This window comes from Trematomus bernacchii, unplaced genomic scaffold, assembly GCF_902827165.1.
Source record: "Trematomus bernacchii unplaced genomic scaffold, fTreBer1.1, whole genome shotgun sequence".
NCBI lineage: Eukaryota > Metazoa > Chordata > Actinopteri > Perciformes > Nototheniidae > Trematomus > Trematomus bernacchii.
Window position 1 is genome coordinate 16,268,118 of NW_022987973.1, and position 25,613 is coordinate 16,293,730.

The following is a 25,613-nucleotide window of genomic DNA, read 5'->3' on the forward strand; positions in this document are numbered from 1 at the left end:
TCCACTTGTTATCAGCTCGACTCAGCAGGTGTTGCAGATATAATCCCTCTGGTAAAAATGTTGTTTTGATCTGGAAAGAAGACTCCACTGACATATAAAATATAAAAGACACAGAAGCAACTGGACAGAAGGTGAAGGACAATCGTGTTGGGGAATAACAGTCTTCCATGGTTGACAGATTAAGGAAAAAGGCACTGAAAACAAAAGCAGCTTTTCAGTTTACGTGCTCCCAGTGTCCCGCCTCAGGAAATTGAAAAGTGTCTGAAATAACAGGGACATGTTGAGGATTTAGATTTTTCCATGCTGGCATATTCTTTGTGAAAACCTGAATGATCAAACCATACACGGCAGAAAAACACATTTCAAAAAAGCTTTGGCGTGAGATTTTTTAATTAAATATATCAAGTACTTTTTTTGCATCCAGATACTCGTATTCAACTTTTGTGACATAAAATGTGGAGATGTGACTACATCGTGTGATTTTCTCCTCCCTCATTATGAGCAGGAATAATGTTAGGGAAGCTCGGGCTAGATGATTTCTTCCAATTCCAGAATAAGCATAAGATGAACGACCTGGCGTTCACTGAGCTGCTATTTAAAGGGAAGTTATAATAAATATTTTGACATTTTAAAACAATCCTGGAATGTGTTTTTTAAACTGTTCTTCAATTGACTTATTTACAGGCATGCCACACTTTCACAGAGTTTGTGTGGCTATGTTTTTGTTAACATAAAGATAGGAGGGAAGGGCAGAAACCCTAACCCATGTGGCCTCATTTAGCATTATACTGTTGATCAGACCTGTGATCATTAATATATTTTATGGACTAAATGATTAAGCATTTGAGAAATGAAGCACCAGATGAATCAATGATGACAATACTTATAACTTGCAGTTCTCGTGTAAAAAAATAATGTTTAGGGCACTGTCTTTGTGTTTCATACTACTAAAAGCTACATACAAATTGTGTAGAAAGCTAACAATTACAGACGGCTTGCAAATTCAATGAAATTCTGTAAAAGCTTAATGGTCTCTAGCTGACAAGTTCTACATAATACTGCTGACAGTTATGCGCTATGCAGAAGCTCCGTGAAAGAACGTCAGCTTTACTGAAAAACAGAATTCCCGAGGTCTTTTCTGCTGCTTCTGCAGATCGGCAAAGGCTTTGGACTTTGATTGTGAGCAGTTGCCTTTGATCTGCGATGGACTATATGAGAAACCTCTGGGTGCCCTGAATGTAGCTTTTTAAAATGCAGTATGTGATCCACTGGCTTAAATATATGCGTATTAATTCTCCCTGACACAGACAACACTTGCAAATATTTGTATGTCTTTATCCCCCAAAGCCCCAGGTACAAGGCTGGGAAAAAACTCAAGCAGGCACTAAATACTACGATTGTTTTACAGTGATGGGAAAAGATGTTTTGAAGAGAGACTTGTGATTTGAAATGTCTACAACAGCATTGTGACCTTGTTAAACGCACTTCAAGTCAAACCAGCTGCTAATCTCTATCCTGGTCTACAGTGCCGAATGTTCGTCTTTACAGCATGTGGAAGCTGCAGCTGCAGCGAGCGGAGGGATGGGTGAATGGAGTTGTTTTTTATATCCTGCTGTCCTCTGGCGTGAAAATCATGAGCAGTCATCACAGCAATAAAAGCTGAGTGCTCGTGAGCCACCCTTGGGGAGCTATTGGAGCAGAAGCCCGGTGTATGAGAGAGATGCAGGTGTTGTAGCCCTAACTAAACTCCTGACATTTTCACTGCTCCTCTCCACGGGTGAAGTAAGGTAGAGGTTTGAGACTGCCTCTAAATTATCCGCTTATGCTGAAGCTGTGAGCCATGTTAGCTCCTGTGGAGATGGGATTCTGTTTGTGTGTGTGTGTGTGTGTGTTTTTCTGTTGTGGTTCTGAGTATGATACCGTTCAGCTCTTCAGGGTGAATTCAAAGCAACAACTGACAGGAGGAAAAACAGCTTTCATCTTTATGCCACAGCCATTTATGCACGTAGAGTTGCTATAATTTTTTTGAACGTTCATAATTAGGACTGAATTATTTATTGTCCTTTAAAATAATCAGATTGTGATAAAGTACATCGTGATACACAATTGTGTCGTGTTTTGCATCTTCTAAAGATGCAATTTTGCTTTATCATCAAACTTTAATTTACCAGTCACTTCAATGCAAATCACAAACTTGAATATAGTATTATCAATAGTGAGATCAATTGATTACTATATTTGTGTGCAGGCATGTGAACACAGCTTGTATGGTTGGTTGGAAATACTATTTTTCTATGAATTAACTTAAGACTGTTTTTATTTCGATGTATTTATTTGGGACTCGTTTTTAAAATAGTGTTGCTAAAATGATCCTAAAAGTCTCCAAAACGAATGACACCAATACTGCAACTATCACTTGTTCTCATAACAAAGTCATTTGGAAAGTATCTTCTCAATTATTCAATGACTTATTTTGGCACTTGCTTTTTCTTAAAGGTCAATGTGACGCCTTCACATGACTTGTTGCAGACCAGCCGCAAACCTAAAAATATTCAGTTTACAATAACATTGAGGACAAAGAGTAGTCACTTCTCACTTTTAAAAGTTGTTTAAAAAGGGACTTTATATGACTAACCAACATTTTGTTTTTGAGTGACAAAGGCAAATGTGTTCACAATGCAGTGATTTTGAGCTTGGTCTATAATCGGTTATGTCCACCTGCCTTTCTCCGTCACCTTAAGGACAGGCAGATGCTCAGATTACGAAACCAACACAACAGAAGTACAGTTGCATCACTGCTCGATAATAGGGCTTTTTTTAGAGGCAGACGAGAAGTGAGTAAACTGCTTTTGAAGTGAATGCGCCTGTGCGTTTTATCTCTAGTAGGAGGATTAAGCAGGTCATTACCAAAGAGCTTATAACTGAGGCCTACTGAGGGATTAAGCAAACTCCTAATCAAATGGAGAGGAGACAAGAGAGACATATAAACAAGACCTTTCTGAATCGTTTTAGAGGCAGCCGTGCCAGCTGCTTGTCCTACAAACACCAGGAAACTAATGTGGATCTAAGAAACAGGGATTGGCAAAGGATGGTAAAAAGCTTAGAAGCAATCCTGCTTTAGTAGAAGTTAGTGGCACATGGTATAAAAGTACTGCAACTGGAATACAGACAGAATAATCTCCAGCAGGGAGGAAATGACACCGTACAACAGTTCATTTGAGGTTTAATTATCCCTCCATTCTAATTACTGTGTTTATGCACTAAATATCTCTGCTATTTCTTTCTTTAGTGAGAATCAGATCACTCAATATTATGTGAAATGGATTTAATGAGCAAGCAAATAACTGACCGAATCATTTTAAAGGGGGATGTTTGCAATCCATGTTGCATTTATGTACATTTTTAAAGCATGACTGTTAAACAGATTGTAAAATAAATTGTGCCATATGTAAGTAATGAGTATATGATACCCAGAAAGTTGAACACTATGTCACACTCTGGTTGTTGATGATTTCAGATGATTAAAAACACACTGACCCCGTGACACAGCTGTTTAAAATATCAGCCACGATAGTGGTGTGTTATTATCCAGATAATATAACAGTGCTGTATGGGGGTGTGTGCCCCTTCATGCACACACACATTTACCCGTGTTGTATAAGATAATGAACCCCGTTAGTTCAAAGAGGTCCATCTCTCCTCGTTCTACCAAAGATGATTCAGTGATGACGAGAGGAGGAATGCAGGGCTTTGGGGGACTTGTAACATCAACGCTTATCATTTCATCGTGCAAGCTAGACTGGGCCATTTTCCACGGTAGACATTAGAGCATGCAGAAAATGTAAGATTTAACAGAGACAAATTGGCATGCAGAAGAGGTTGTGCTTTTGATACACTTTGTTATTTATTCTGTAATGAGATTTACACTGACCTCTAATCCATTCACAAAGAAACAGTCAACTGGCTTGACATTCTGTCGTCATTCACCTCCGAGTCTTTCCACAGCTCGTACTTTTAGCTGGCCGTTTGCTCAGCACCTAAAGGGGACAGAGGAGAAAGAGTAATTCAATTATCGTGGCTTAAAGGTTTATAAAAAAGGTACATGAACATCAATACAAATCTGTTGTTTGCATGGACAACAGACAATCTTAGTGTAGGCATGTGATTTAAAAGATACTGCATATTTGCCTTAATATAAACCTACACATTTAAAGATATTGTATTTAACATTTTAGCATCTTTTCCCTTCGTATTCATCTATAAATGATCTCTTAAACTTGTATTGAAGTTGATAAGATTACTCAAGTATTATCATTTGTCATTAAACAAGACTGAAGTTCTGGCTTGCGCCCCTGGACCATTGATTCCCTTTTTAGTGTTTTTTCCTAAATTAAAATGTCTTCTTGTTCCCGCTCGTGTCAAGTTGTTTGTCTATGAGTTAGGAGCAGTTCAATACATTCGTATTTTTTCCTTCTCAGATTGTTTTGTTTGAACCTTTTAAGTAGCAGAAAATTAGAAACAGTGTTGCTGGTCTTTTGCATGTTTATGATACTCATTCAATTTAAAGAATTAGACAATAATACAGGATAATCAAATCAACAGTAATCTGATCATCTTCTTATAAGGCTGAATATCCGTCACATGGAAACCTTTACCACACTCAATGTTTCCGGAGGTTAATTATGATTGATTTCTCCTGCACACACAGATTTTCAACACAGATTATTCAAAGGGAAAAAAGACATCTGAAAAGAAAAAATTGCAATGATTTCCCACTGTAGCTGATTATAACCTTAAACAGCAATCCATAGACTCTGTGACATTGATGCTCTGTAAATGAGATGAGGAAACAAATTGATAATTGTAATTGCAGCCGCGATAAATGTATAGAATTTCTGACAGCAGGATCATTAATGTACAACCGATCAATCAGTGCAAATGCGCTGAGAGTGACACGGACACTTTACTCTGCAATTAATCTCACCAATATATTTCTAGCCCCTGTTGAAACAGGCTATTAAAGTAAAGAAAGTGCTAAATCGCCACATCAAATAGAGAATATAGATTTTTTTATGAAATGTGCGTATTGACAAAGCACTAAAATTAGATATTGTAGAAATAGAACCAGCTGGGCCCCTTCTGTGAGTGCATGGACCCCTTCAGTTTTACAAGGCTTTAAGAGGAAGTACTGTAGGTAGAGAGAATGTGAAGAAAAGGGCAGGAAGGAATGGACAAAACATGTTATAAAATAATGCATACTGGTGACAGTAAAATAAAACTGAGTACTGGTGCCTAGTTGGACAAAAACTCCATCTACACGCCATCAACACGCAACAGCTTGTGTGCCACATATAAGTATCTACAGAATGAGCAAAAAGCTTTCCAGTCTTTTGGTCTCTTATCAGATTTTCTGTGCTCCACCTGTTGCAAAATAAGCAAATGATTTAAGATAATATATATTTTAACCCTGTAGATACATTACGCATATACGATTTGTACTGTAGAAGCTCTGAAAAACAAGATAAATTAAATATTTTACTGATGTAATTATGCTCTGTGTTCATGTAACCTGCCCTCATCTCTAAAACAGCACATGTTGTACCCAGACGGAGTGAAAAGAAGTAGAAATGTCAGCAGTCTTAATCAATATTCCCCGGCTCCTGTATGGGCGTACTGATGCTGCTCTCAGGCAGGTGTGCTGCAGGCAGATGGGGAGAAGTAGAAAATGAGAGTAAACATCAGCCCAGAGCAGCTCATTATTCCTGGGGCTTATCCTGCACCGCTCCTGCTATCTTTGCATTTTCTAGGCGACATTTCATTCTCGATATCTCCTCTGTCCAAAGGTGTAGGCTTAAGAAACATCGAAGTTGAGCACTTGAAAAGGCATGCACTTATACCGAGACCACAATCAAGAAGTCAAGAATAACATATTATTTTATGCATGCTGTTATGTTGGGCCATTCAAAATAATGATCATCTGTGTAAAACCAACGGACCCTCACACAGGCAGGGCTATCTGCGGTCTACTAAACACTTCATAGTCCCTGTAGCTGAGTCTGTGAATGTACCATTATGGTTCTTAATTAAGAATATCTCTTCACTTCTCTTCGAATGCAACAGAGATACACTTATTTATCTGAGAGTATGCATATATAATTTTTTATGTTGTAATTTCCAAAAAGACAATTGTATCTTTCATATTTTTTTTATGCATGCTTCTTGGTTAATATTACGCTATCTTTGGCTCTTTTCTTGCTGTAACAAATGCACATTTCCCCTCTGTGGGACGAATAAAGGGATTCTGATTCTGATATGTTTGAAGCAACAACATTTAAAAAAAAAAAGCATTCCGTTTTCAGGTACAATGCATTGAAGAGACCTGCAAAACATCTTACCTTTGTAAAGTTTTGACTGAAAAGGTTTAAAAGAAGTGCTGATTTAACTTTATGATCATTTTGGGATATGTAGTTTGTGGCGCTGTTACTATTAGAAAGCATTATAAGTATAATGAAATACAACATCACAAACAGCCTCCTAAATGATGATTCAGGTAAAAGAGCAGCTTCAGAGCAGAATATTATATTGTTCATCGAGGTAAGACTTATTGCAGAATTGATGCATTAGACTTCATTAGTTTTAGCCAAGTTAAACCTAATACACTGACAGCTCTGTGTGATGCAGTGGTGATACATCACACCGCAAAGGCCATGTATTTAATGAGTGAGGTGACTGTTTAGACATCTTGTAACTACATTCATAATGAGACGCAATGCATCAGCATCTGTCTGCAGCAGGTGATTGATTAGCAACTCTGCTCACCAATAACCTGGAACAAAAACCTGCATATAGCAAGATATTTTTGAGTAAAAATGACTCTTAAAATTAGATTTTTAATTTGCCTGTTTATTGTATTTTTGTTATGACATATGTATAATATTGACAATATGTAAAAAAAAATATTTTGGTTAGGACTTCATGTTCCTTATCATCACGAATGATGGTGTTTTAATTTAATGTCTGAACACACTGATGCTTCTTCTGTAACACAATCATTTCCCAAATTGGGATCAATAAAGTATGTATATATCTATCTATCTATCTAAAATAGAAAGGTCCAACATTACTTACATATTCTACAAGGAATAAGCTCCTTCTGTTTCAGAGGTGTAAACTACTGTTAAGAATAACTATGGCAACAAAAAAAACATATTCGCAAACATTATGAAAGACATCTAATTTACAAAGTTGAAGTTGAACCAGGGCCAAGTATGAATTATAGACTTAATCTCTTAAGGGTGTGTTATCAAGGGTGTTGAAAGAAACACTCCAGCTCCTCTTCAAGGTGGCTTAGCATGTGGCTCTCCGAGCTTAACACTGCGCTGACACCATTTTCATAGCCTTTACAAACTCTCCCATTCAATCGACCTTTCTTAAGCAAAGGGCTGACAACTCGCATATGAATCATGAACATCAACTTTATGGCTCTCTCCTGTGAATACATTTTGAACATTAGGCTGAGGATATCTCTTTTATGGCAGCTTGACTGTGAATGATATTAGGTCATTAATTATTCTAGTTGCTCCTCATTTGCTGCCATCCTGACACAAGCAGCCATCTATCAAGACTTGTAGTTGGGGTAAAAAGAGAGATGGAGACCCATCTGTTGGGCATTCATTATACGTACATTTTCTCAAGGGACTCAATGGCTGGCCAAACACTGAACGATCGCACCACTGATGCCACCATGGTGCCAGCAATCGTTGACCATCTGATGCCCAAAGCCATTTCCAAGAAGTCTACGTCTGCAAAGTGGAGAGCTCAATCAATCGAGATTTCTGCTTGCAGAGCCGGAGCGAACTGATTAAATGTGATCACTTCTTATCTCACATTTCATCAACTCTGCCTGTTCACATACACACACAAACCAGTGGCACAGTTTAGAGTTTAGGGCTGCAACCTACAACTTTTTTATAAATTAATCTGCAGGTTTTTTTTCTTAATTAATTAATCAACTTATTTCTGCAGTTTTATTACAAGCCAGTGCTAAGGCAGCTGCTGGATAAATGATGCCTGCTCTTTTGCCAAGTGATGTTCTTTCATACATCAAGAATTGTCAAAAAGATTGTGTGCGGTATATTCTGTTGTGTATGTTTAGGTTAAAATAAAGAAACAAAAAGATGCATTTAAAAGATATAATCTGTGATAAAAGTGTCTCTTTTCAGGCCAATTGATGTTATGCATTTTTGACCTGAGGTAACATAAAACATACACCTTTGGAAAAGGACATTTAAATTACTACTCAACAGGTTCATAAAGATTAGTCAAAAGCAATAAAAAGGAGACAATCTGGGGTAATTTTATCAAAGAAGTTTGCAAGAACAAAAATCAATACAAAGCCAAAATCTTCACTTCATCCCCTTACAAAAGTTACAAACCTGGGGGCCCAAAGATAGTCCCCAATGCTAAGCATATTCTCCCAAAGCACCGGGCCTACTGCCAACCTCTCCCAACTCTGAACACATTAGGGTAATTTTCACACTGGATTTAGAGAACAAAGAGGGTTTCAGTGGGTCTGCATCACATGCTGGGAGATGCGTTGTGGTTGTCACAAGTGTTCAGGGATGTAGACAGTCGATTCTGAAGTTATTTGGTGGTGCTTTGCATATATTTAAGGGGCTGTGTCGCTCCCTTTTTGTGCCTGTGAAAATGTTTTGCAGCATCTCACGCCCAGATTGGGTGCAGCTGTTCACTCACTGTTTGCTCTCTTCTTTCCCATGCAGAAACAATTTTTCCATTTGTGAAATCACTATAAAAAACTTCCACACAACACCCGTAGCTTCATAAGTTAGTTACTCTTAAGGTAAACATACACTTAAAGCTGCGTTTTGCACTCAGGCAATAGATCATGGTAATATCAGTTCAGAGTGACAGACTTAAAGGGTGAGGCAACAAGCACTAACAGGCTCTGGGGAAGCAGGCGGAGGCAGGGCGCTAACGCAGTACCAAACACAGGGACTTGAAAAATGAAGCGTCTCCAAGAGCCACTCCTGCTTAGCAATACGACTCTTCACGGGAAAAAAAAAACTGATGAAAAAATATGACTTGGAGTGGGAGGCAAGATGAAAGTAAAGCAGAGTTTAAAAGTTTTTGGAAGCTGAGTAAATACCCTTGGTGTCTGTCAAGACTCGGTGCTCTCTGTAGTGAACTCTGCTTTCATGCTTGGAGGCAGGGGCTGGCAATGGAAAGACTTTACCATCGGATTCCAGCAATAAGTCACAGAAGCAGAAAATAAACATACACACACAACAACCCTTAGCATCAGCACTAAACCGGTTAAGGCGCAGGAATTATTTATTATCTCATTAACTATGCAAAAGAAAAGTTGTAAACTTATATCCACCAACCTTCCGTTCACATGAGACTTAATTTACCCCAGATGTTTCATGTTGCTGCAAGCCTAGAGTTAAAAATCATAATTTGGTTAAATGGTGTATGGATGGAACTTATTTTTGTTCATCACAAATCAATTTGTTTTGTCTAATGAGTTCAAGAAAATAGGGTAAACCAAGCAGTATTTTACAAGGATGAGTTTGCATGTTTTGTCCGACAGGGACTGCAAAAACCAAAAGCATTCAGTTAAGCATTCACTTGAACACAGAAAAAAGCAGCAAATCTTTAATTTGGGAAACAAGAACCAGTGAATGTGAGAAAATCTAAAACAATTAATGAAATACCAAAATAGCTGCTAATTAATTTCCAGTTCATCATGTAATTGATGACATCTTTAATCTCTTTAAATGAATCAGGTCTGTTTGAACCCAAGTAAACCAAAACAAACTGTCACTTCCCAACTCCCCCAACCAAAAAATGTCCAAGAAAATATATTTTGTCTTTGAGACTCCAGAAGATGGCCGCTCGTGTAGAACAAGTACAGAGACACCTGACATGAGAACATCTCCAGCCGGCCTCTGTGTATCTGAGAACAACTGTGAACTTGTCGGCAGCACAGACACCTCGGTGTGTGAGCTCCGAAAAAGCAGAGGGCTGTGCCCCAGCTGCCTTTCACATGAAGACAAGACTTGCATCTTCAGAACCTTGTTAGTTCTCTGAAAAGGCCACCGACTAGTTTGGAATATTAAGCAGCTCATGGTGTCGGAAATCAAAAGGATTTTGCAAGAGAGTGGGAAGCTTCAAAAAAGGCTTTGATGGTATATATCTCTCAATCTCTAGCAGATATGACAGAATGAAGAAATAAAGATAGGGGAACAAAGTGCTTCTGAGAGAGGGGGGAGGATCAGGTTCCTCTCACAATTCCGCATATGCATATATCATAATGCCTCAATGAGAGCGACTCACTCTTAAAATGTCAAGACTATCTGACTGAGAAGACTGCACGGGAGAGACATAAATAGAAAAATGAGGAAAGTGGGACACCATAATGTTTCAGGTCATTTCTCATAACAGACACACTCAAGTAATGTGGTTGTCTCACTTCCAGAAATGTCCAAATGCAGAGCACATTTAGAGCATTAATAAGTAAATGACATGCCTGGCACCACAGCTTCCTTACTCGAAAAAAAAAAAGTCTGTAGATATGAAACCCAAATGTACTGAAATGTTCTGGGTCTATCCTCTGCTGGGAGTGAGGGGGCAGAAATGAGAGGTGTGGGAATGTCTAGATACGGTTTCCTTAGGCTGGCGTCACACTGTCCCGAAATTGACACATGAATATGGAATTGTGAATTTCGCACGAAGATGGCCCCGAACTTGGTCAACAGCCAAAGCAAGTACGATGCCTACAGAAGGCCACACGATGGCACCCGAACCACACACGAAGGCAACACGAAGATGTGAATTTTTATAGTAGTTTATACCCGCAGGACACACGATGGCTACACGACATCGTATTGAGAGTACGATGCATTCGAACTAGGTCACAAAGGCGTCACGTGACCTCCCGATGGTATAAAACCTATGTTTACACGATTTTGTTGTGCAATAAAACAACCAGAGAAGCGATCTGCAAGGAAACATAGCACACCGTGTCATCATGCTCCTGTTTCACCTGCTTAATACAGGTATCATCACTGCTACTGATTTCGATAGAGCAGGTCACAAATAGCAAGAAATGACAAAGTGAAATAAGACCATTTTTACCTGTAAGAGGAGGTGCTGGGCCTGTAAGAGTTGCTCATCATGTTCTCTGAGGTGCATCAAAAGAAGCAATGCTGCTGCCTTCTTTTTCCTGTTTGTCTCATCATCAAAGTATGCCATTCTGCAGGAACTGAATTGTGATTAATTGTGATTGAAGCTTTGGGAGTTACACACGCCTCTGCTCTGGAGAGTTGCTCAGGACTGACTGAGGAAGATGCTCTGAGGCTGGCCTTTTATATGTCCACGTTACATGACACATGGGAAATGCTTGAGCTACTCAAATTCGGCTGTCTTCGCCGACACCGTGGTCCCATCTCGATGTCATCGTACTATAATACGATGGCTACACGACGGCATTGCGAGGGTTTCACGTAGTCGTGTTGCCTTCCTAAGACAATCGGGCAGCTTCTTGTTTCCTTCGTATTGTCTTCGTGAGGCGAAAAATGCCCGATGGCACCGATGATCAGACGAAGATGACACGATTTGACAAGATGCCCTCACGGATGGCCTTACGAAGGGCAAAATGGACACACAAATTCAACACGAAAATGAACCTTCGCAAGGTCTTTCGGCAAATTGTTTGCCACCGCTCACGAAGTTGCTGCCGGAGCCTAAGTCATACGATGGCTTAAGATGCCCTCACGAATGGCCCGATGTTACGATCAGAGCCGAATTTGAACATTTCCTTTACCGTGTGTCCATCTGGTGTCAATTTCGGGACAGTGTGACGTGGGCTTTATGAAGAAGAGGAGGGGGCAGAGGCAGGCAGAGGCATCTTTGTTATGATTTCAGTGTGGGAGAGGAAGCGTCTCATCTGATTCTCTCCAGAGGAATCTAAGGTCAGGTTCCTAATGTAATTATGGGCTCACCAGCGGTCTTTGCAGGAATAATTACAGGAACAGCAAGTTCCTGATGAAAGATTCAAGGAACACACACTGTGCTTTTAGCTTGGTGTGACTCCAAGCCAAACATGTTGATTAAATAATGGCACAGTGGGAAAATTAACCATCAATTTGCAAAGAGATAACATTTAGCCTCCCTTCATTATCACGAAAATAGGGTGTTGCCCTTGAGGTTTTAATAGAATAGAAAAACATAGACTTGCATATTTAATTTGGGAAAGAAAACCCAAAGCTTTGTGATGCAGAGTAGTGATAGTCAAGACAAACAAGGTCTGTTTTGAGAAATAATATGTAAAGCACCTTTGTTCAACAAAGTGAAGATTTTACCAGAAATCCAGGTTGTCTGGCATTGAGAGCGGTAAAAGGCTTTTCTAGCTGACCTTGTGTTTGCTGTAATCCACAGAGTTACCTTTAAGTGGCCTTTCTAAGCAAATTATTACTCCAGTCAGGGCGGCAGTGTTCTGTCCATCTTATATTTTCTCTCTACCCTGTAATTGCTCTTGTATAAATGTCCTACAGCTGTCTCTGTAGCTCTTAGACCATTTCCTCTCCTTTCAGTATATCCTTCAGTCAAATGTCTTTATGATCACAGGAATATGGTAAGGGCATTAAAGCTATTATACTTGGTGATTCGGAAATCTCTTTCTAGTTTTACAGATTGTAAAACAAGGCCATGTCAAGTCTTTGACACTTTTCACAAGTCTATCAGCATGTTACTCAGTTTGTAACCAAGAACGTCCATGTGGCTTGGCTTTAACACTTCTGCCACGGTCCAAATGTCCAATGGAAACATTTCAGAAGAGTCTGAAGTAGTTTCTTTCTCTCTCTGTGTGTGATTAGTTAGCTGTAATGTAATCATACACATTCATTTTGTGGCCATTATAGATAAAGGGCCAGGTAAACCTGTTGAAGTTAGGTTCACGACTAAAACTCAACAAAAATAAAAACATATATTACCTTTTGTCCGATTTTTTTAGCCATATGACACAACCGTAATTACGTGGTGGCACATCAATACTTCTGCCAATACACTAATTATAGCACATGAATATGGCTTTTTCTAGCACCCAAATTATTATTTAACATTATCAATAAAACATCAAATGTTCCCTTATTCTATTATGAACACTGATATCTCATTCAAACATAAAAAGGTAATCAATGATTTAGTTTATAGTGTTCATAACTAAACCATGCAGTGCTAATTAAGGTAAAAGGATCTTATTCTCTCCCATCATGTCCCCGTTGGCTCGCCCTTCAGAACAGTGGGAACACATTAAAAGAAGAGTGTGCGAGATACACACAAGCACATGCTGGGTTTTTAATAGAAAACTAGTTAATGTGTTCAAAATGGGGTATGCATGTTTTCTGTGCATAGATTTCGGCAGAGGCGTGGCACTTCCCTGTTTTCCTGCCTGGTGGCCATTAAGACATCCGGAAGACTTGTTTACAACATAATTTCAGGTTAAGAAGGACAGCACTTTTTATTGTGTACTGTTATTTTACATTCGTGAAGGCAACATGGAAAACACATTTTAGGCTGTGACTGAAATTTGTCCCTGTTATCTTATACTCCTCCTGTGCAAACTAATGAAATATAATTAATACATTTTGCCGCAGTCTGTTTAGGTATACGTTTTAGCATTGATGCCATTAGTTGTGTTGTAATGGATTGCATTCAATTGTGAGATGTTTTATCATATTCTGCCAACCTCAATTAAGTAAATAGGGGGGATAAATAATTAGACAAACACCTCTTATAATGACGTACAGTATAACACCACTTTTAGTGTAGCGAATAAAGTAAGCGAAAGTGCACTACATTTACACTCCGCTATTTGATTGGCTTAATTGTGAAGGGTTATTTTAATGCTGTGTGCCCTTTAAAATTCCTTAAATGGATTGAAAAGATTGTGCACATTGCATAACCATCTAATACTCACGCCACAATGCAATGCATTGTATTTTATAGATGCAAAATGTACAGTGTTGCAACACCACAACTGTCAGTTATTATGCAAATGAATAATGATTCATGAGTATCAAAAAATCTCTACTCCTACAGAGTAAAATATTGAATGTGTATTACATATGGAGAAGCTAGAGACCTACAGAGTTGTGCAGCATGCTCGTCTTTACTGCAGTTCTGAACATTAATGATCTCATTCACTACCTGACGACACAAACCTTCCTCTGTAGAAGGTAATGATGCTAAAGCAAAAGAAGCGAGTCCAAAGGTCCATTAAACAAAGCCCTAAACAACAAACCACAGCTTGAAATCTATTAAGTGACCATTGTGCCTGATTACTTTTTTTCTTTATCTATAGAAATCGTTATCTATAAAACCCCATCTATATGCATCATATCTTTCCATTATATCATCCCAGAAAAACAAGGCTCTTCCCTTGGTTGAATTATCAGTGTCCTTTTTACATTAGATGGATAAAGCAGGTTGAAGATATGACATTGAGATAGCCATGGTCCATCAAATTTGTCATTTCCTACACAGGCTGTCAGAGCTGAGCTGAATGGCAAATGTGCTGCTCAGGCATGGGATGGGGTATACAGGGGGTGCGGGCGGTGGGGAAGCAGAGCAGAGGAGACATGTGCTTTGATGGTACAGCAAAGACTATTTATTCAGATGCACTTCTTCATATGTGGAGCTCTACAGAGACAGCAACACTCCCTTTACTGCAGTCCACATTCCCAAGGGTTAAAGACTTCAGTGGGATTCATGAGAAGGCTGATAGAAAAGAAGTGAAAGAGGAATGATTAAATTAACATGTAAATATAAATGATCGTTAACAGCTTTAGTCTCCTAGTTCAACACTCCAGTATATGTATACTTGTGGCTTCTACTTGTGGATTGGCCAATACTTAAAAAGTGACTGAATCTTGGGTTGAATATTTCCATCAATCACTAATTTGAAGGAGAAGGGCTTTAAAATGTGCTCTGACCCATCAAAAGACACATTCTAAAATCATTCCCAGCCTTCCAGTATGATGTAAAAGACATGTTATACCTTCAACTCTTTTGAAGGCAATCTCTTTTGGTTTGACTGATCAACTAAAGCCTACTCAAAAATGTGATAACAAAAGGACATTTTACATCTCCTCTACCACGCACATCCAGCACTGATTTACATCATTCATCTGGGACTTTGATGAGCCTTCCAAGTAGAATAACGCTTTCATCTCTTATTGAATGTGTGATGCTTGCGAGGGGCATCTATAGGCAATAGAGAGTTTCCATTTCACCCTACCTACATGTCTTCTACTGTGGGAGGAAACAGAAGCAACCACTGAAAACCGGGGGGGAAAGGTTACCTCTATACACAAAGACCAGCAGGTTCTAGCTGTCTGGCTGTGAGGCAACAGAGCTAACCACTGAGCCATTGTGCTGTAAATGTCATTGTAAAGCTTAAATAAAGTTGTCTGAATTCAACCAGTTAGCTCCAACTTAAATCCCCGTTGTCCTGCCAGTTTGAGCAGTATAGCTCATTAGCAAAGAGGCTTCTGTTCGGAAATTACAAAATAAGTCCTGTGCTTTTGTAGGAGAGAATACAGAAACGGAAGATAAGTTAGCTAATCTATGATCGGAAAAAGTCAATAAATACCCTTAAGAAACTTTCCAGAAATCAGATAATTAACCAGATAAGATTCGATCGGTGTTTTAGGACATTGTCAAAAACTGCAATTAGTACTAGTGCTTTTATATATTAATATACACAATTCTAACAGATTCAGGATATTTTTTCTATTCAGTTCAAAGGGAAGTCAAATACTGGGTAGGCTTAATTTCAGGGCAAAAAGATATCCAGGCAGTGATTTTAGCTCAACATCATAATTTATCCGACAAGATGATAGACCCTAAAATATGAAACTGATGACAGTTCGAAATGTCTGCTGGTAAATCATGTAATGGCTTACTCCTTGATCACATTAATAAGACTCTGTATAACTCAAAATGTTGGATAACCATGAAATGTTTTTGGAGCCTTACTTAAAATATAACATTTCTCAGTCTATGAATTACATACTACTGCAAGCTCAGGTGTAAAGAATAACTTAAAAGGATAGCTTTGTTACATTGACATTAGTCAGTAAGCTGTATTGAGTGAAGTGGCTAACAGATTAGGTAGTTTTAATCAACTAACAAATAGGGGATTTTTTGACCGTAAGGAGTTAATATTTATCTCAAGTTATTAGAGGCTACAAAAAAGCTATGAAGAACAGCTGAAACAAGTGCTGATGACGCAGGTTTGTTGGCTGCAGCCAAACTCTGCTGGGAAATCCTAGCTTAATATGTCCAGCCAATCCAATAAAGACATAACCGGTCTCTGGGGCCAAGGTCGCACCTCCTACCTTAAAAGAAGGAAAACTTCATTTGCAAGCCTAATCAAGTCTGAATGTCACTGAGGCAAAGCGAAGGAGGGTGGTGGAAGGCTAATTTTGTTCAGGAAAGATAAGTGGTCTTTCAGAGTGGCTCAGTTTTGCAGTATTTGAGTATGTTGAGTTGTAGAGATGGCTATTAAAACAATTAACTAAGACATCTTTCTATATTGGGTAGTAAGAGTGGATGGCTCTTATGAGAGTGAAGTGAAATGGCAGCCCAGGGACATTTCACTACACAAGTTTCATGCACTGATCGCTTCAATCGTCAAACTGGATGGAAATATAACGTCATTTGTAGGCTTCAATTCTTTTTCTTGCCAACTACCTTCCTGCTTTTACGAAAAAACATAAATAAATAAAACAAATCACAGTATAGCAGCACACACTTTTTTTTAGCATGGGAGCATCACTGTGACTGTCCTCAACGAAGCTGCGACAACATCACAGTCAACTGCTCAGATGTGCATGTGTTCCTACATTATGCAGAAGTCAGTGTCGTTTGGAGCTTTTACTGTTTCCAACTTTAATGTTCGTGTGACAGATGGGGGTTATTGAGCTGTGATGAAGTAGGGTTGGAACTAACAATTATGTTCTCGATCAATCATTGTGTTTATCAAATGACAAAGAGATGTGAAAGAAAGCATCCTAATACTTGCTTTTTTGAGAAACAGTCAAAAGTGTTAATATATTCTGTTAACTATCATACAAGACAAAGCACAGCTGCAAATCTTCAGATAGGAGAAGCCGGTTTGGCACTTGTTCTTGAGAAATGAGTATCACAACTGCTGCAGTTTAATCTCCTGCCGATCGATTATCTCACTCGTTCCAGCTCTATGATAAATTGTCTCAATATTAATGAAATATTTGTATGTATGGTCTTCTTGCTTTACGTCTTTGTGCTTTTTCCATCTTTTTTCGAGTTTTTGTTCCTGGTTATATATATTGTTGTACCAATTTTAATATGGCTTTGAAATGACATGCAATAAATTCATACTGAACGAAGGTTAAGGAAAGTAGACTTAATAAAACTATAATGTATTTATTCAGAGCCAAACATGGATGTGGGTCTATTTTGAAGTGGTGAACTTTCTAAATGGGTCAACGCGAGCTACCGGAAGATTTTTAAAGAAACATACTGTAGTGCCAGTACAATTTTATCTTTAGAACTGACTGCATTTTACTCAGGTATTTTCGGTTTGGCTCGTCTTTGAAGTGAATCTCTATATAGTTAACTAAACCGGGGGGTTCTTTTTGTGTTTACTTTTGGTCTGACCAAAAGATGAGTTTCAGCGTTATGTAAAACTGAAGCAACCTTTCGAGAGACGCTGTTTTTGCCGGAGTCCATGTTTCGCACATCTCTACAACAGAGGTGGTGAGTCCACTGTCAGTATGACTCATAGTCACAATGGCCATGAATTAAAATACAGACATGTTTTTTTAAATGCATAAAGAAAAGCAGAAAAACAAAACCCAACAAAAGGTCTATTGTCAGAAACGCCAACAACCAAGGGCAGAGTAGACGGCAAAGTTAAAGGTCCCATGTCATGGCCATTTCTACTGATCATATTTCCATTGTTGAGGTATACTAGAATAGATTTAAATTGTGCAATTTTCCAAAATCGCATTGGTTTCTCATACAGCATCTCTGTATAGTATGTGTATTCACCAGGTATTCACTCTCTGCCCTAAACGGCTTGTTGGAGCTCCTGCCCCCCCCTCCCTGTGAGCCCAGTGTGGTCTGATTGGTCGGGACGTTGCGAGGCTCGTTGCGAGGCTCGTTGCGAGGCTCGTTGCGAGGCTCGTTGCGAGGCTCGTTGCGAGGCTCGTTGCGAGGCTCGTTGCTGCTCGCCGCTGCAGCAGAGTAGACGGCAAAGTTAAGTGTTTTTAACACTCAATTCCATTATGGAGGGGAATTGACAAACAAGCAAAAACACAGGAAGTCTATCGTGAGTGAGAGGCTTGTCAGTATAACAAATAAGTCTTATGAACTTTCGTAGCAAAGAACATAAGCTAAGATTCAACACAGAGGCATCTCTATTCCCTGCCATTGAATAGACTATTGCAAGTCAGACTGCCGCTATATATGGTTGTTGCTGAGAAGAACAGCACTACATTATTAGCTTAAATGTGTGATGTGTACGAATGGGGCATGACACTTTGGGTGAAACGTTATCTCATCTTTTAAATAACTAACCACATTATTAAAAAAATAAAATGAATGTTGTTTAGGACATTTTACTTTGTTCTCCTCTCTGGGTATCATGCGTTTAGTTTTCGGCCTTTTTTTCTCTTCGTGTCTTTATTGTAAAGCACTTTTGAACTGGGTTTTGAAAGGTTATATGATTAAAATGAGTTTAAATTGTATTATTAATAGGTTCTGGTAGTGACACTGTGACAGAAAGGACAGGAGGCAAAGGAACAAGCCCTCCACACATGATCATGAGCCAGCCAACCAGAGAGCCGTGTTCCCCGTAGAGTGTTACAACTCCTTGGGAAGCCTGTTTGGACTTATCAGCTCTTAATCCTGGCTACATCCACGATACAAAATCAGTGTTAGACACCATTTTTCTGTAAGACTTGATCACTGAAAGCCAAAAAGTATGGAGAACAATGAGATGGGAGCGTATGTCCATGGCTGTTGTCTGAGTGACTGAGGGGCAACCAAGGCCATTCTTTTGTTGTAGGCGGCTGGTTGGTATTTAGTACAGAGGAGGGGTATAGAGGAACGTGCCTGGGGGAGGGTTATGGCTCCAAAGTATGCAGACATAAGCTGTCTGCGTGTTGCCTTTGAAGCAGGTTGGCTGTACTTTGTGGGTCACAGTGCAAGGGTTTACAACAGCAGTGTCCCACAGAGAACCTGGACTCATCCAACCCCTCAACGCACTGCCAAACTATAACACAGAATGAAAGCTGGAGAAACTAACAAAGCAACCATTATGAAGTGCTTGTTGGGCTGTGAACTTTTGAGTCCTCAGAAAGAAGTAACTTCAAAACAATGAAGGTCTATTGACTGAAGCCAAGCCGTTTATAAAGCATAACAATACCTGTCGACAATAGAAGAAGGTACATTCATTGTGACGGATGCAGTGTTTGCAATCGTAAAGACACAGTGCCCTAAAAATAGGGAGAATCTGGGAGTGAACATTGTAGATACTGCAAGAGGCTGCCAACACTCTGCGAATGGCAGAAGAGAGAAAAAAGGAGAGGAGAGAAACTAGAGACACATTAAATGACAGCAAAGAAATAAACACACTGAGCTGAAATAAAACGAGTGCATATTAAAGTAAATAAAATATTTAGTTTTGTCCTTTCAGGAGGCGCAGAGGGGGCTGTCGGGGGGGCTAGGCGATGGCAGGTGAAAAACTGCAAACCCTGTGACATACCAACATAGGGGTAGACACTTTAACACGGACAGCTGCAATCCAATGTCAAGACCAGACTATGAGATATCAGCCGGAGAATCACCTGACCCAACAGATCAAGAAGTGTTCGTAGGAGCAATGAAAAGGCCACTTTTTGAGTTGCTCGCAATTATCTCGGAAGGAAAAAATATTGTTAAATCTTGTCCTGGCATAAAACAATAAAAATATTCATGTGAAACATCCTAGTTGAATGTTGAGTTTTTGTGAGATGATCCTCACCTGCTCAGTAACATCAATGATGTGTCCTTCAGCGTATTATCAAGCATAGGGATACCTGGCTCCGCTGCCTTAAACACAAAGCTCAGCCTGAGAAGCTTCATGCAGCTACAGCAGTGGTGCACACTGCTTTCTGTAGGAGAGACATCAATGACATTTAGGCAAGCTTAAGGAGCAGTTTTCTATTCGTTTCCTTTGTTCGTCAACACATTAAAGGAAAGTTGACACCAAGCAGGTCCAAGTTAGGAGTGGTTTGGTGTCCACATTTTTAGCAGTAGAACTACTCTTTAGAAAGTAAATGTTTTAACAATTTAACTATTTAACTTCAATCTATAAGACTGTTACATTTTACAGTTGTCATATTTTTTTAAAACACGTGGTAGAAATGTGTTTCTTGCTGCTGAAGACAACCTATAGTTGACAATTTTCCTATCTGACTGGCTCTTTATAAAAATTGGAAACTCCCTGCACAGGTTATCAGATCTCAGGGGGAATGAAGAGGCCCAGATGGGTAAATCCACGGCTGGGAATAAAATCCTATCTAAATAAAGGATCTCAGTGTAAAGTGGATATAAAACTAGCCTGTTTTATCAATACCCAACAGCAACTCAGCAAGTGATTCAAGTAAATCACAGCAATAAAAGACCAACATACACAAGATGGCAGCTTTTACCTCTAAAATGCTAGATTGTGGGATTTGATAGACAAAAAGAAGAAAATTGTTAATTTAAAGGGGATTTTCTGGTCAACTTCTGCAAGTAACAGAGCAACAGCAGAGCTGCCATCTGCAGGATCAGTCACAACAACTCACATCGGATAATCTCTCTTTGGCTACCAAGTATAGGCAATATGGATAGTATATATAACATAATAGTAATATAATGTCTCTAAGGAATTTTCAGGAAATTTTATTGAGAAACAATAAAATAGGCAGTCTTTTTTTGGCTATAGTCATGTAAAACAAGTACTTGACAAATCAAGCTACTTCATCACACTGATGCAAAAATCACCTGAAGCCATATGGCAATAAAGCAGTCCTGATCAGTAATTTGCAAGATTGCCAACAATGGTCTAACACAAAAGACATTTAAGGGATAGATAGATTAGTAAGAAAATAAAAAATAAAATCTGTACCGGCTTAAAAATCCCAATCGTCTCATGGTATTGTATTTTTGCCAAATCTTATCTGCCTCCCAAAAATGTCAGTAAACCTACAATGCTAATAATTTGGCATCTTTACCCCTTTTTCTGCTGCTGGTAGAAAACAGATAGGAAAGCCTCAAGAGTGTGAGAAAAGACTGAGCTTTACGCAGACCTTTAGAGCTAAATTATAATGATAAACACACTCCAAAAATAGGTCTTGTAAACATGGATTAAAAATAAATGTTACATTTGCTTTGCATAAATACCTGAGGAACATAATTGTTGCATCATCCAAAATGTATAATATTCACCAATGGAGAGTTTAAGGCACAATTTGGAATATTCGGAGTCTTACTAAATAAATAAGTAAGTAATAGCTACCTGATTATCAAGGACGACCACATTATCTGTTGGCTTAAGCAGGGATGGATTCATACTGAAGCTGTGTTGACCCCCTCTCATCAGATGCTGCTCAGAAGACCATGCAGGGACAAGTACCACAAAGTGACCAATGCTTTGGGAATTCAAGCTGGTAGGTAGAAGACGTCATGCTCATATTCAAATATTTAATCAAGCCTGGACTTAGATGTTTATGCGTTTGGTTCTTGTTGCATAAGACATGTTTAGACTTGGTAAAATGCTTAGGCATTACAGTATAATAATAGGGACTGCTGTATTTGTAGACATTCAGAGAGCACATGAAAGAGCAATGGTCTCAAGTGTTTAAACTAGTAACAGTGCACACAGCAAAAGATTGGGCATGCTAAAAGTTGCATGTCTGGTTTCTATTTTGCAATACAAGTACCACAGAAAGGGGATACAAAATAAGTTCAATATAAAACCCTGCTACCATTTGACTGCTTTCTGTCCTGTACTCCTCGACTTTTTTGGACCACACATTTGAAACAAGAAGAGAGAACTTCAGCCACAAGGCCACTTGACTGTTTCATGCAGTGTGGTGAAATGTGCTGATTAAGGCTGGAGCCACACAAGGACGATAACGCAAACGGACCGCAATCGTCCGTCCACACGCAACAGGCACCAGAAACGTGTCCGTTCACACGAGACCGCTCGAAAGCGTTGGAGACGCTGTAGTACATATTCCAGGCCTGTAAGTGGCGCTGTAGTCCTGCCACAAAAGCAGCGAAGAAGACTTCCTGCGCATGGTTGCCCTTCTGTTTATTCTCCGCTGTGGACGCTCTGGCTCTTTTTCTCCCTCCCCGAGGCAAGCGTTTGCTCCTGCTGTAAATCTCTCCGGTAGTCCACCAGCAGATGAAAAACACCCACCTCTCCGCCTCTTCAAAGGGACGAGGGAACCGTGCGGCAGTTAGAGTTTCAGTTAGATTTTTATTCTGCGGTAAACATGTCCGTTAAAGTTTAAATCTTCCGGACAAAATTAGAAAAGTGCCGGTCAGAGGTCTTCTTTGTTATTTATTGAGCTTTAAAACAAATGAATAACGACTCTATATAATAATAAAAAACGGAGCCTCTCTTTTCCTCCCCCTCTTCTGACAGCCCAGCAGCTGATCTCTGAGCAGGAGAGGTGGGGCTATTGCTTCAACGTTATCAGGAAATGATCGTATAGGCGTAAACACGGAGCCGTTTGCCCCCCCAGAGCGTTTCGTTTGCAGATCTACCCACCTTGGGACCCGTTATCGTTATTGTTTTCTGCATTTCCATGTCGGCCTCGTGTGGCCGAACCGTCTATCTGATAGTGAACTGTAGCAGATACGACCGTTATCGTCCTGGCTTTGGAAGGACATATATCAACGACAAATCAAAGGACAGAGACATAAAACAGCACTCTGGCAAGTTCAGCAGATAACACTACATAGGGCCCTATGTTTATTATTTTCTGGAGGTGATAAACTGAATGGGGAATCACAGGTTCAAGACTAGAACTGTGATAATACCACAGAATCATGAGGATTCGGTTTACATTTTGTAAGTAGAATTTGCCATTAAAAGACACCCAACAAACAGCATGTTCAGGAATCAGAGCTGTACACAGGGCTGTGTGTCTATATGACCACAAACATAATTATATGTGAAAGCATGCACATAAAAGGTGTGATGGTGTGATGGTGTGATGAAGCCATTGTCAGAGGAACCATCTTCAGCTGTTATATGGGGGACTAGGTGTGACTAAACCGAAGTACTAAGTGTCTTCCAACACCAACACACAGCTCATCACAATAGGCAGTGACAATAGCCGCTTTCACACCAAGTACTTTGCCGTACTTAGACCCCATTTACACGGGAACGTTTGCGTTTACGCACCGTATGCGTTTTCAAAAAAGTCTTCCGTTCACACGCATTCGGCTCAATTAACGTGTCCGTTCACACGAGACCGCTGGAAACGCTGTAGTACATATGCCGGGCCTGTAAGTGGCGCTGCTGCCGCCACAAAATACACCAAAAGCAGCGAAGAAGACCCCGGAGCATGGTTGCCCTTCTGTTTATTCTCCGCGGTGGACGGCGTGTGTTCCTGCTGTAAATCTCTCCGGTAGTTCACCAGCAGATGAAAAACACCCACCTCTCCGCCTCTTCCAAGGGACGAGGGAACCGTGCGGCAGAGTTTCCGTTAACATTTTTTTTCACCGGTCAACATGTCCGTTAAAGTTAAAATCTTCCTGACAAAATTAGGAAAGTGCCGGTCAGAGGTCTTCTTTATTATTTATTGAGCTTTAAAACAAATTGATAACGACTCTATATAATAATATAAGAATAATGAGCCTCTCTTTTCCTCCCCCTCTTCTGATAGCCCAGCAGCTGATCTCTGAGCAGGAGACGTGGGGAGAGGGAGGCGGGGCTATTTCATCGTTATCAGAAAATGATCGTATAGAGGCTTACACACTGAGCCGTTTGACCCCCCAGAGCGTTCCGTTTGCAGATCTATCCACCTTGGGACCTGTTATCGTTTGCGGGGTCCGTTTCTATCGTTTTGTTACGGCCTCGTGTAAACCAAAGGGCTATACGCAAGAGAAACTATGCAGATACAACCCGTATCGTCCTCGTGTAAATGGGGTCTAAGTACAGATCGCATTCACACCGGAATAAGTTCCCTGAGGGAAGATTACGCAAATGAAGCCACTGACGTCACTTCTTCTTCTTCTGCTTTGGGTTTACTGGCAGGCCGCAAACCACTTCACGTATACACCCGAAGTTCCCGGCCGGAAGTCCCCGGAGTTGGGGACTTACTCGGAAGGCTTCAGTAGAAGCTGCTGAAGCCTTCCGAGTAAATCGCCAGAACGCCGACACCTCCTCATCACTCCATAAAAAAAAAAAAGTTCTCGGAACTAAGTACTCTTTTTGGTGTGAACGCAAAATTCGCAAAAAAAACGGAACTAAACGGGAAAAGTAAGGGTAAAAGTACTCCGGTGTGAACGCGCCTATTCTAATATAATAAAGTATTCCAGAGCAGAACTTTAAAGTGAAACTAGATAAAACAACCAACACGCTGCTTTCTGCAGTTTTGAAAAGATACATTTTGCACCACAGTAGGAAATGGCCTTAATAGATCTTAAAGAGGCGGGCAGAGCTGTTGATCAATACCAGTGACTAAAGGATCACTTTGCAGGTGCTAAGATTTATGGATTCAAAGCTCTTTGTTTGGGTCTAAAATAAATTTGTTGCTGGTATTCCAAGTTTAATTCAGAATCTTCTTCTAATAAAGTATTGTACTAACTATGCAATAGGGTTCAAATGTATTTTGCAGAGTGCTTATGCTGTCTTCTGCTTTTCTCTGTGTTCCTATCAACTCTGTGCTCAGATTAGCTGACAGCCTAATTAGCAAGCTGCCAACTTCTGCCAGTGTTATTGCAATCTGCCACCACTCAGAAAGAGTACAAATACACACTCTATGGAACAGGGTTTTGTTTTATAGCAAATTTGTTGGAAGCCTGATAGCTCGGGAGGCCGAGCAATGAAACCATCCTCAAAGTTCTTATTCTTCTTTCTGTTAATTGAGATTTATTTTGAATTCAGTATTATATAAACCTGGTCTACAGATATTTCCCCTGTACCCACCTTGTACAATCTAGTGCATCAGTTCATTATAAGCAGCTTTAGTTAGTAAGTAGTTTAAAGCAGTAATTCGGCAAAACCAACCTCCAAAAAACAAACCAGGGAAAAAGCAAAGGGTTAAATTAGTTAAAACATGTATTTTAAAACTGCTATAGCACCATACTCGTATTAAATGAACCTCAGAAAATGAATGTCAAATTATTTACTGTATTAAACAAATGACATAACTAAACTAAAAGAAACAAATTATCTATGGTGATGTAAAACAGTTTGACGGTACGATGAACACACATGGTTAAAGTAAAATGTTACATTAATTGTATCTTTATCATGTAATTACCCGCCTGGATACAAA

General features: G+C 39.6%; 1 protein-coding gene across 1 annotated transcript in view; it reads right to left on the bottom strand.

Moving 5' to 3' along the window:
- glceb (glucuronic acid epimerase b) overlaps nucleotides 1-25,613 on the bottom strand; it is a 51,555-nt gene that overhangs the window by 22,437 nt on the left and 3,505 nt on the right. Inside the window, 2 exon segments of the mRNA XM_034115993.1 lie at nucleotides 3,932-4,037; nucleotides 20,093-20,222. The gene's annotated coding sequence lies outside the window, so the exon portion shown is untranslated.